The sequence below is a fragment of the Falco biarmicus genome, chromosome 3 (genome assembly GCF_023638135.1).
Source record: "Falco biarmicus isolate bFalBia1 chromosome 3, bFalBia1.pri, whole genome shotgun sequence".
In the NCBI taxonomy this organism is placed as follows: Eukaryota; Metazoa; Chordata; class Aves; order Falconiformes; family Falconidae; genus Falco; species Falco biarmicus.
In genome coordinates this window covers 50,664,615-50,673,677 of record NC_079290.1, presented here as the reverse complement: position 1 = coordinate 50,673,677, position 9,063 = coordinate 50,664,615, and positions in this window count along the sequence as shown.

Below are 9,063 nucleotides of genomic sequence, written 5' to 3'. Positions count from 1 at the left end.
TTTTCTCTATTTGTCCAAGTTATCTTGTTTATTCTCCATTATTATTTAATCTCTGAGGGTCTCTTCCATGAGGGCTTGAAGGACACTTTCATTAACAGCAGCGGTAATGGCTGGCAGGGAAGTAGCAGCGTGTCTCCTTTCCTGCCCTGCCATTTCTTCAGTCAGGGAAGTCACTTGCACTTTCTTTCATTATTTCTCCTCCTTTCTCCCTCCCTCGTGTCCTGACTCCCTGCCCTGATTCAAGAGCTTGAAGGTCTGCTGGTGGTAGCTGTGGTGGATGCAGGGAGGAGGGAATGGGGGAAAAAGCAGAGGGAGTAAAATAAGTGTCAAGGAATTCATTGTCTGTTCTCCACCTGTTGTTATTCTGGTCCCAATCAACCTGCTAGCCAGGCTGGAGCCAGTGGCCATCTGGAAACACTGCTCTGTTTATAAACTTGGCATGAAGCAGCACTCCCGGGCCCTGACCTCCCACACAAATCTGGAAACAATTAGAGCAAGATGATAGGCAGGCAGGGAGGGGAGGGGAGAGCAAAAGAGCGCGTGAGAGAGGAGACTGCAGAGAAGGGAAAAAACAGAGGGAAGGGGAGCGTGGAGAAGGTGGCAAATGTTTCTGGGATGCAAATATTTATGCCCCCTTTAAATGACGCTGGCTCATTAATTATTGCCCTTGCCAAAACAGCTTTTTTCCCCTGAAAGCTAAGGCATGCCTCTTTGCCTCCCCCAGCAATGCAGGTTTTCCTGCGTTTTATATTTTATGTTTTGTGTTGCTAAAACTTTGCCTTTACAACTCTTAGGAAATTAAGATGGGTCTGTTAGGTCCACACGCTCAGACCCATACACGTTCTGTACTTGGTGGTATTGAAAACTGGAGTCCAAATATTGCAGCTCCCACCCATCTCTACTAGAAGTAATGTCTTTCTCTGCTACTCGCACACCCCAGCACACTGCTTTCCAGAAAGGATGTCTCCCAGTCTCCAGCTCTCTGGAGTGTGGGAGTCATCTGGGCTCAGTTCTCTCAAGCTTTCTCTCGCCCCACCCTACCCACCCACTCGTATTGCAACTCATCATCTTCTTTACTGGGAAGGCTGAACTTTTCCTGGTCAAACCAGACCTTCAGTCACTGGGTTACTCCCTAGCTCCACTTTGGATTTTGGACCCTTTCCCAGCCCTGCTCCTGCCATGCAGGTAGGCAGTCTGCCCATCACCAACCTGCTCCTGTGGAGCCTTGAGGAGAGTAAGGAAGAGCCACAGCTCATCATGAAACAAAACCATGCATTTCCCCTTACTGTATACATGGTATGGGCAATCCTGTCCATGCTCTGGGTGGTTTTAACGTTGCTAATACAGATGTCAGTGTATTAATTCACTTCTCACAATGTGTCCTTTCAGTGTAATGGCAGCAAGAGTCAGTCCTGGACGAGACAAGCCTGATACTCATTTCTGCTGGCCTGCCTAAGGGGAGGATCCCTTTTGGCTCACCTGACAAATCTGTTACTTACACGTCCTGAGAAGCCAAGTGTTGTGTTTCAGGTGCAGTAAAACATGGCTGCTTCCTGACGTGAGCAGCTGCTGGGGGTGACATTGATTTTCTCTTAGAGTGCTTCCAAACAGATCCCTGTGCTGGACCAGGTGTAGCCCTGGACGGCCACATGGAGAGCTGCTGCTGGGGCACTGGGACCTGAACCGCTGTGGCTAAGCCTGCAGTACAACCTACACCTTTTCATTTCTTTCATTTTCTTCATCCATCAACCTTAGTCCTGGACTAGTGCACTTTGCTCACGAGGTACATTAAAGGCTTATCTGCCCTGTAATTTGACTGTGAAAAACTATAGCTCAGAATGCTCAAGGTCAGTTTTTTTCCTTGACATAGGCTTCAACAGACTTGCCTCTGGTGCGTGTGTCAGGGCAGCCTTTGGCCCATTGGCTCTCAGCGGAGTGGCTCGCCTCAGCTATTTTGTGCTGGCCATGACACAGGCATGGCCCCAGTAAAGCAAGACAACTGATAATGCTTGTAATACCAGCAGCTGTGCAGAAAAGGAATGATCAGCTGCAGGATGCAGACTGTTTGAATTTTACGGCTCCTAACGGGCTGTGTGTTATGCAGAGGTAGTTGTGGTTTGATGGGGGAACCGTTCTGCATGCTACAGGAGGCACACAGGATCCATGCTGTTTGCGTCATGCTGTATAACAGTATCTCCATTATCTAATGCTTATTTTCCCTCAAATGGTGAGCTATCAGTGTTGGATACACGCTTACAGTATCTGTGGTCCAGTTCTTTGGGGTGCTGGAAATCTTCTGAAAAGTGCTTAAAAGGAGTTTTCCTCTCCAAGGGAGTTCAGTGGTTCAGACTCATCAATCTGAATGAAATATTGCTATCATAATTAGTGCTAATTAACAGCTTTGTTTTCAGTCTCATCAGAGCCAGTGATTAGCTAAACAGAATGAGGAGGCTACAAATGTATATCTATTCTATAGGTAAATAAAGGACCTTAAGGTCAATTACTGCTTAACCAGCAATTTCAGAGCACTGTGTTCATGTACTACCTCCTTCCCTTACCAGAAATCTGTGTTTCACAACAGCTGGTTACTTTTCTCAGATTTGCAGTAAGCATCAAGTTATTACGTTAATGTCTGGTGTGGCTATTCCTATGCTGACCCACTCAGGAATGCATTTTGTTTTGACATGGCCTCAGAAACTGAAAGGAATACAAAATGCACAACATGTAGGCGTGTAAAAATAAATACAGGGAACCCACCAGACATGAATAGCAAGGAGGCTAGAAGCAATTCAGCCATAGGGCTAAGAAACAAATGGTTTCTTTATGTGGCTCTGGCTGTTCAGTAGCTGTACTTCAGAGCAATGTAATGGGGTTTAATGTTCATAAAAATGTTCAATCTGGTAAACCAATTTTTAGACTCTTACACAGTCTTGTTGAAATTGGATTCATTTGAACTGTAATATAAAATATTATGTTTACTTAACCCTTGTAAACTGATCTTCTTTGTCTTCACAAACTTGCTGGGCAGTTAAGGACCCAACATTCCTTCCACAGTTAATAAAATTTTGCATTTTTCTCTCTATTCATAAACTTAATTACAGTCAGACCCGGTTAATCAACATCAAACTTTTTTAACGCTCATTCTTTTAGATAGCTTTTGGTTGAAAAAAAATATATGAAGGTCATGCATTGAAGCTTTGTAGATTACTCGGGTTCCTAAAGTCTGCTTAGATCTTCTCTGTGTGCAGCCCTGCATAGTGTAGCATGCATACATTGAAGTCTGATTATACCTATGATGCAAGCTTTAAATCATGTCGTAGACTTTGCTCTTTATAAAAGGTGATAATCCATTTCTGTCCTCATTTTTGACTCAAAGTCCTGCTGATGTGAATGGTAGTTCAACATTCAAAGCTACTACTCCGTTCCCCTCTCTACCCATTTCCTGAATTTTCATCTGTCTCACGCCAGGCCCCCAGAGACATTTCATACAGGCATTTCTATGTTACTTGCAAGTGGGCAAGAATAACCTACATTCCATATGGCCATTAGGTAGCCTTTTTGCTACATGTACATTGCATTTCCCAAGGCACTCAGGATTTACAAAAATCCTTGAATGGTACAGTTGATGTTGATGGAAGAGTCTGTGATTCACGAATTTATGAAGAAGGATTTGGAGGTTTTCTGTCTGAAATTTTGCAGGGAATACAGTAGCTGGAATAGTGCTTTTAAATCCTAAAGCTTTTTCTGGAGGTAGCTGGTAGGTAGGAGTGAAATCCCTTTACAGCCTTAAAAGAGTATAATTTGGTGTGCACTTCTGTTAATTAATTTAACAGTGAATGCCTGGCCCTTGGTTTGCTATGCATGGATTGTCAAGCTCCTGGGGACCATTTCACCCCACTCCCTGTGAGGAATATTAAACAAAGTGCAAGATTAGAATTTTAACTAAAAATGTATAGTGAAAGGGATTACCATGTTGCAACTTCAGCTTTCACCTCAGAACTAATTAATGACCACAGAAGATAAATGTAAAAGGTCAAACCTATCAATTTTAAAACAAGGAACAATTACAGAGCTGCCATTTCTTAAGTTCAAGCTTCCTGCTACTTTAAGTCCTGCTTGCAATGGCTTACACTAAGTGCTCAGTAAGGCTTATGATGGCACGTTGCATAAAGCTGAGTTTTATCAGGGCTACTTTTCAGCTGTGAATCAGATATGCCTTTGTACATAAGTTCAATATGCTGATACTACGAGGACAGATGTGGAGCTGTGCAGAATTTTAGCAAAGCAGCTACCAAAATGAGGCAAGAAAGAATGAGACCCTCTTGTGTGTGTGCCTCTGTGTGTTATTTACGGAAGATAGCTTCATCTCTGATGAAGCATCTGCATTTCATTGGGGTGCTGCTTTTTACCCAGTTTTATAACATGACTAATCCAAGCACAGGGAGATCAAGTACCTTGCTCAAGGTCAGAGACTGGTTCAGTGGCTTTATCTCAAACCGAGATTTCAATGTGGCTCTGACTTTGGGATAACACAGCCTCTGTGAACTCCAAAACTAAAGACAACACAAATGACTGCGTACAGTATAACCAGTATAAAGGCTATTTTTTGTTGTTTGACGGTCTTTTTTAAAACAATACGTGGAGAAAGAGTACATGGAGAGGGACTAGGAAGGGTGCAAGTAAAAGAAAGCACGGTGTTCTTTATTCACAAAACAGTAACAAGGACTTGTACAAACTGCGTTCATGCCCAGACTGAATACACAGCTTGCATGTTTCAAAGTCTTTTCTACAGAGTGCCTTGTAATCACTATCCTCAGCATCCTGTTTAAGAGAAGCTATTAACTACTTGCAGTACTTTCCTTCTATTTTTTGGTAAGATAATATGAGGCAAAGGCCAAGAGCTAACGTCAGGATCTGTCCAAAGCACTTTTTTTTTTTTTAAAGAGGTCTGTTAGTCGATATTTTTGAAGTGGCAGAAAGGAAGCACCGGGGCAGTGTCCTTCCTGGCTCTGCACAGCTTCCTGCGTGCTTCCCTGCTGGAGTGTTAGTCAGAGCCCTGCAACAATTCATGCTCAGCCTCCCACGCCATCGTCTGCCTGGCTTTGATTTTCTGAACTTGTACGATCAGCCAGCGGGTCTGTTCTCTGACTTAATGATGAGTGTACAGGTGGCAGAACAAAAAGCCAGCAGAAACATCTCTGTGATTCAGAGATGGCGAATGATCTCTGCATGCATGTCTCTGAATACACCTGCCTTTTAATGCTGTAGTAGACAGGGTTGCATAATGTACCCAGATTAAAGTCTACAGAGCTCTTGGATAAACCCATTGTGGTTAAAAAAAATAATAAAATTAGAGGTGACTGATTGCTGACTAAACTGTTTTCACGCGCACATTTCTCATATCCCTGGTGATGAACTCTCTCCAAACTTCTTCCCACCTGTTTATGGCTTGGCTCTCTGGGCCAGGTACTGTTCCCATTGGCACAGCTGCAAATCCAGTTACCTGATGTAAATTAAAACCAGTTGGGCTACTCAGGCTTCACATCATTGTACTCATTGTGGAGCCACGATTTGTGAATGGAGTGATGTCTAGCACCGTAATTTCCTGCGAATGGTGAAGAAGACACTGATTTTGCCTGTAGCAACAGCTGCTGAGAAAAGGAAGAGAAAAACTTTTGCAAAACCAAGAGGAGATAACAAAGGCAGTGTGCAGGGAAGAGTCAGTCCAAGGACCATGGTTATCTTTGACTAAGTGTTTGTTCACTGAAAGAACTGAGTACTTGCAGGTTTTTTGTTTTTCAGCCTTTTGTGGGTGTGCCTTTTATCACATTTCCTTTTTTAAAAATATAACCAACCTTTTTCTTCTCTCCTTTCTGTTCTAATATTACAACTACTAGTAGCTTCATCTTGGGAACCAGTGTAGTAAAGCAGTCCAATCTTTGTTCTCTCTCTTCACCTTTTAAAAGTCTTTGAGATAATTTTGTGTTATAAACAAGCTGTGTCCCCAAAGAGAGCACTGCTGTTCTGATTCCTGTTGTCACTGCAGTGAGAAACTTGTTTTTACCTCCCTGTGGCATAATGCAGCAAGGAAGGCTAATGGAGAGCCACTTGAGAAACCAGTAGGCTTTGACTTTTCTTTAAGAGGATGGAGGATAGCCGAGTTTGGGGAAGTTGTACCCTGTGGTAATAGAGCTAACCTCCAGCATGCTACCTTATAGCTGATGTGGTGAAGGATCATACTGCTCTGCACCGCTGGGACAGGTTTCAAGGCAAATGTTTAGCAAGAAACCAGATATTGAAGCAAGAGACATGAAATGTTATGAGGACAAAAGGATTCTGCTGTTATCAGAAACACCTGGGTCCTCAGATCAGTCAGGGTCAAAGAAACCACCTACGTTCTTCCTGCCACATATATATGAAATATAATTTGAATAAAAAGCAACTCATAAGAGATGAGAGCTTTTTGCACTTTCTCTAGTACCCTATTATTAGCTTCCCTTGCTGTTTGCAAGTCTGGCTGTATTTGTTCTCTTCAGTGGGAATGGCTTTGTAACAGAGTTTTGTAGATGACTAGTACTTTTGTGAGAATTAACCATTATGTGGCGGGAAGACATTAAGAAAGGAGTGAATGGGCTGATGTACCCAAGGATTTTACATTATTAATGTATTTGCTGTGCAGCTGTTAAACCAGACTTGTTGCCCTTTTTTTTTTTTTTTTCTTTTGGTTCAATTCCTTATTTTCTTGTTAGTTTTGATTCAGCCAGAAAACTGCCCACATTGTTTTTGTACTCTGTATAGTTTATTGTGTGTTTAGTGTATTCCCAATGCAGCCTAAATGTTTGTATTATAGTAGCTCTGACATGTTCCCAAATCATATTAGCTGGGATTTCATGAGTGACTACTGTTGATGTAATGCAAACGTGACCCATATTAAAAGAAAGTTTCTTCCAGCCGACTCTGACACTAAGGCTTGTCTGGTACATCAGCTCAGTTTTGTACTCAGCAGCTGCTTCAATAGCTTTTACACTAAGGCAATAAAAGGAATATATCTCAATAAAGTGAAGTGACTGCATTCTGGGCCTGAAGTTTCACATTATGACCCCCAAATATCTGCCAGGTTACCTCACCTTCTCTATTTCTACTTCATCTACAAAAGTGCTTTGCTTTTTGCAGAATGTTGGAAGCATATGACTCTCTCAAGTTATATTTGCTGTTAGCTTAGAAGAAATCTGTGAACTTTTTGGAAAACAATGAAGAAAAAACTTGTGGCGCATAGTCTCTGTTTTACTGTTTGGTTCACAATTGTGTTACATACTTTTAGATGGTGGATGGTAACTGTCAAGAAATCAAAGCTGTTTTTTTTTATAGTCATATATGTTCATTTTTCATGATTTCATGATAAAATTGTTCAGTACCCTAGGGTACTGACAGCATATATGACTTTTAAAGTATACATTTGTCTTGTATATTACTATTTCATAATCCTAAAGATGTTAACACAAGGTTTCTTGCAATATTTATTAAAAAAATAGCCACTCTGCAGTATGAACATGACTGTTTAGTGTTGGTCAAGAATTTTCCTGTGTCCTAGTGAAGAAGAATGGTAGAAAAACAGACCCAGGAGGGAATTAATCTGCCCTCTCACCCAAGGCTTCTCATCTTGAGTATTTCTGACAGACGCCTGTGGAAGTCCTCGAGCTGTTTGGTTCCTCACAGTAGGATTTCCTGAATTTTGCACTTTGCATTAGTTTAGAGACATCTCTGCTACCTTTTAAATTAAGCTGCACTCTGCTGATGAAGGCCCTTGTGCAAAAGCTGGTGCACTCCCGTGAGCTGCAGCTCAACTATACTGCAACTGCAGTAAGCCGCTGTCTGCCATTGCTGTTTTAAGCACCGTGTTGAATAAAATTCTTTGAGGTGGCTTGTATTTTAGTGGCAGGACCTGTTAGTTTGTGTCATGACACACAGCAGTGTCAGTTCTAGAGGAACTGAGCTTAGGTTGGCCATGCTAAGAAGGTCACTCAGGAATAATGTGAGCACAGCACCTTCCTACAGCTTATCAGAAACAGAAATGGGTATATATATTTTTTTTTCCAACCCACACTTTAATTTACTTTGCTGTTGCAAGGTAGCAAAATCTTGCTTTTTGTTCTTTGGTGTTTATAGGTTTCGGCAGTGATGTAAAAGTGATGCTTTTTACAAGAGGTAACAGTTGTCATGCTTGTAAATCTGAATAATAAATCATGAAGTGGTTTGGGTTTTTTTTTTTTGGTTTTTTTTTTTTTTTTTGTGGGCTATTTCTGCCTGAGAGTTGCATTCCCTGTGCACTAGAAAGAACATGTTTCCTGACCACTAAACACCTTTTCCGCTTCATGTAAGTTGACACTTGTGTTTGCAGCACCAGAAAAAGTGAAATCAACCAAAAAAAGTCAGGTTTTGTTTTTTAAATGGTCTGTAGGGCACAGATAATTTATTCATCATCATCATCATCAGGTTACATAGGAGTTTTGTTTCTTTTAGCACAAACCAATTTCTTGAATGCCGAAATAAAATCCCTATTTCCAGCAATACCCAAGCCTTTCCATTTTGCTTCTGCTGCCTCAAGAGATCCTCCTTCATGGAAAACTGATTACAGGAGACATACATTTTCCATAAGTTTTCTGCTGCTTGTACTGCTTTCATCTATGCTCCTTAAACGCACATTCATTTATGGAAGGTTTGTTATCTACTTCTCAAGTGATAAAAGACTATCGTAGGTGAGGTTCTGCAGCGGGAATCTCAGATATATAGAGGGTTGCATTTTATGACATTCTTTTGCTCATTAAGATGGAAAGATTATAGTGCAGTTGTCTGAAGACCGAGAGTAAAAGTTATTTCCTTTCTGCTACCTGTTTTGCTGTCCCCAGAGCAATTCACCCTCAGACCTCTCTTCCCAAGGCTGGTGCCTAAAGGCACAAAAGAGGTGACCCTGAGATGTAGTAGTGAAAGTGGACTGGAAGTGGGGAGAAGGAGCATTTCAGGAAAAGAAATTACTTCACCAAAACTGTATTTGTGACTTCTTAA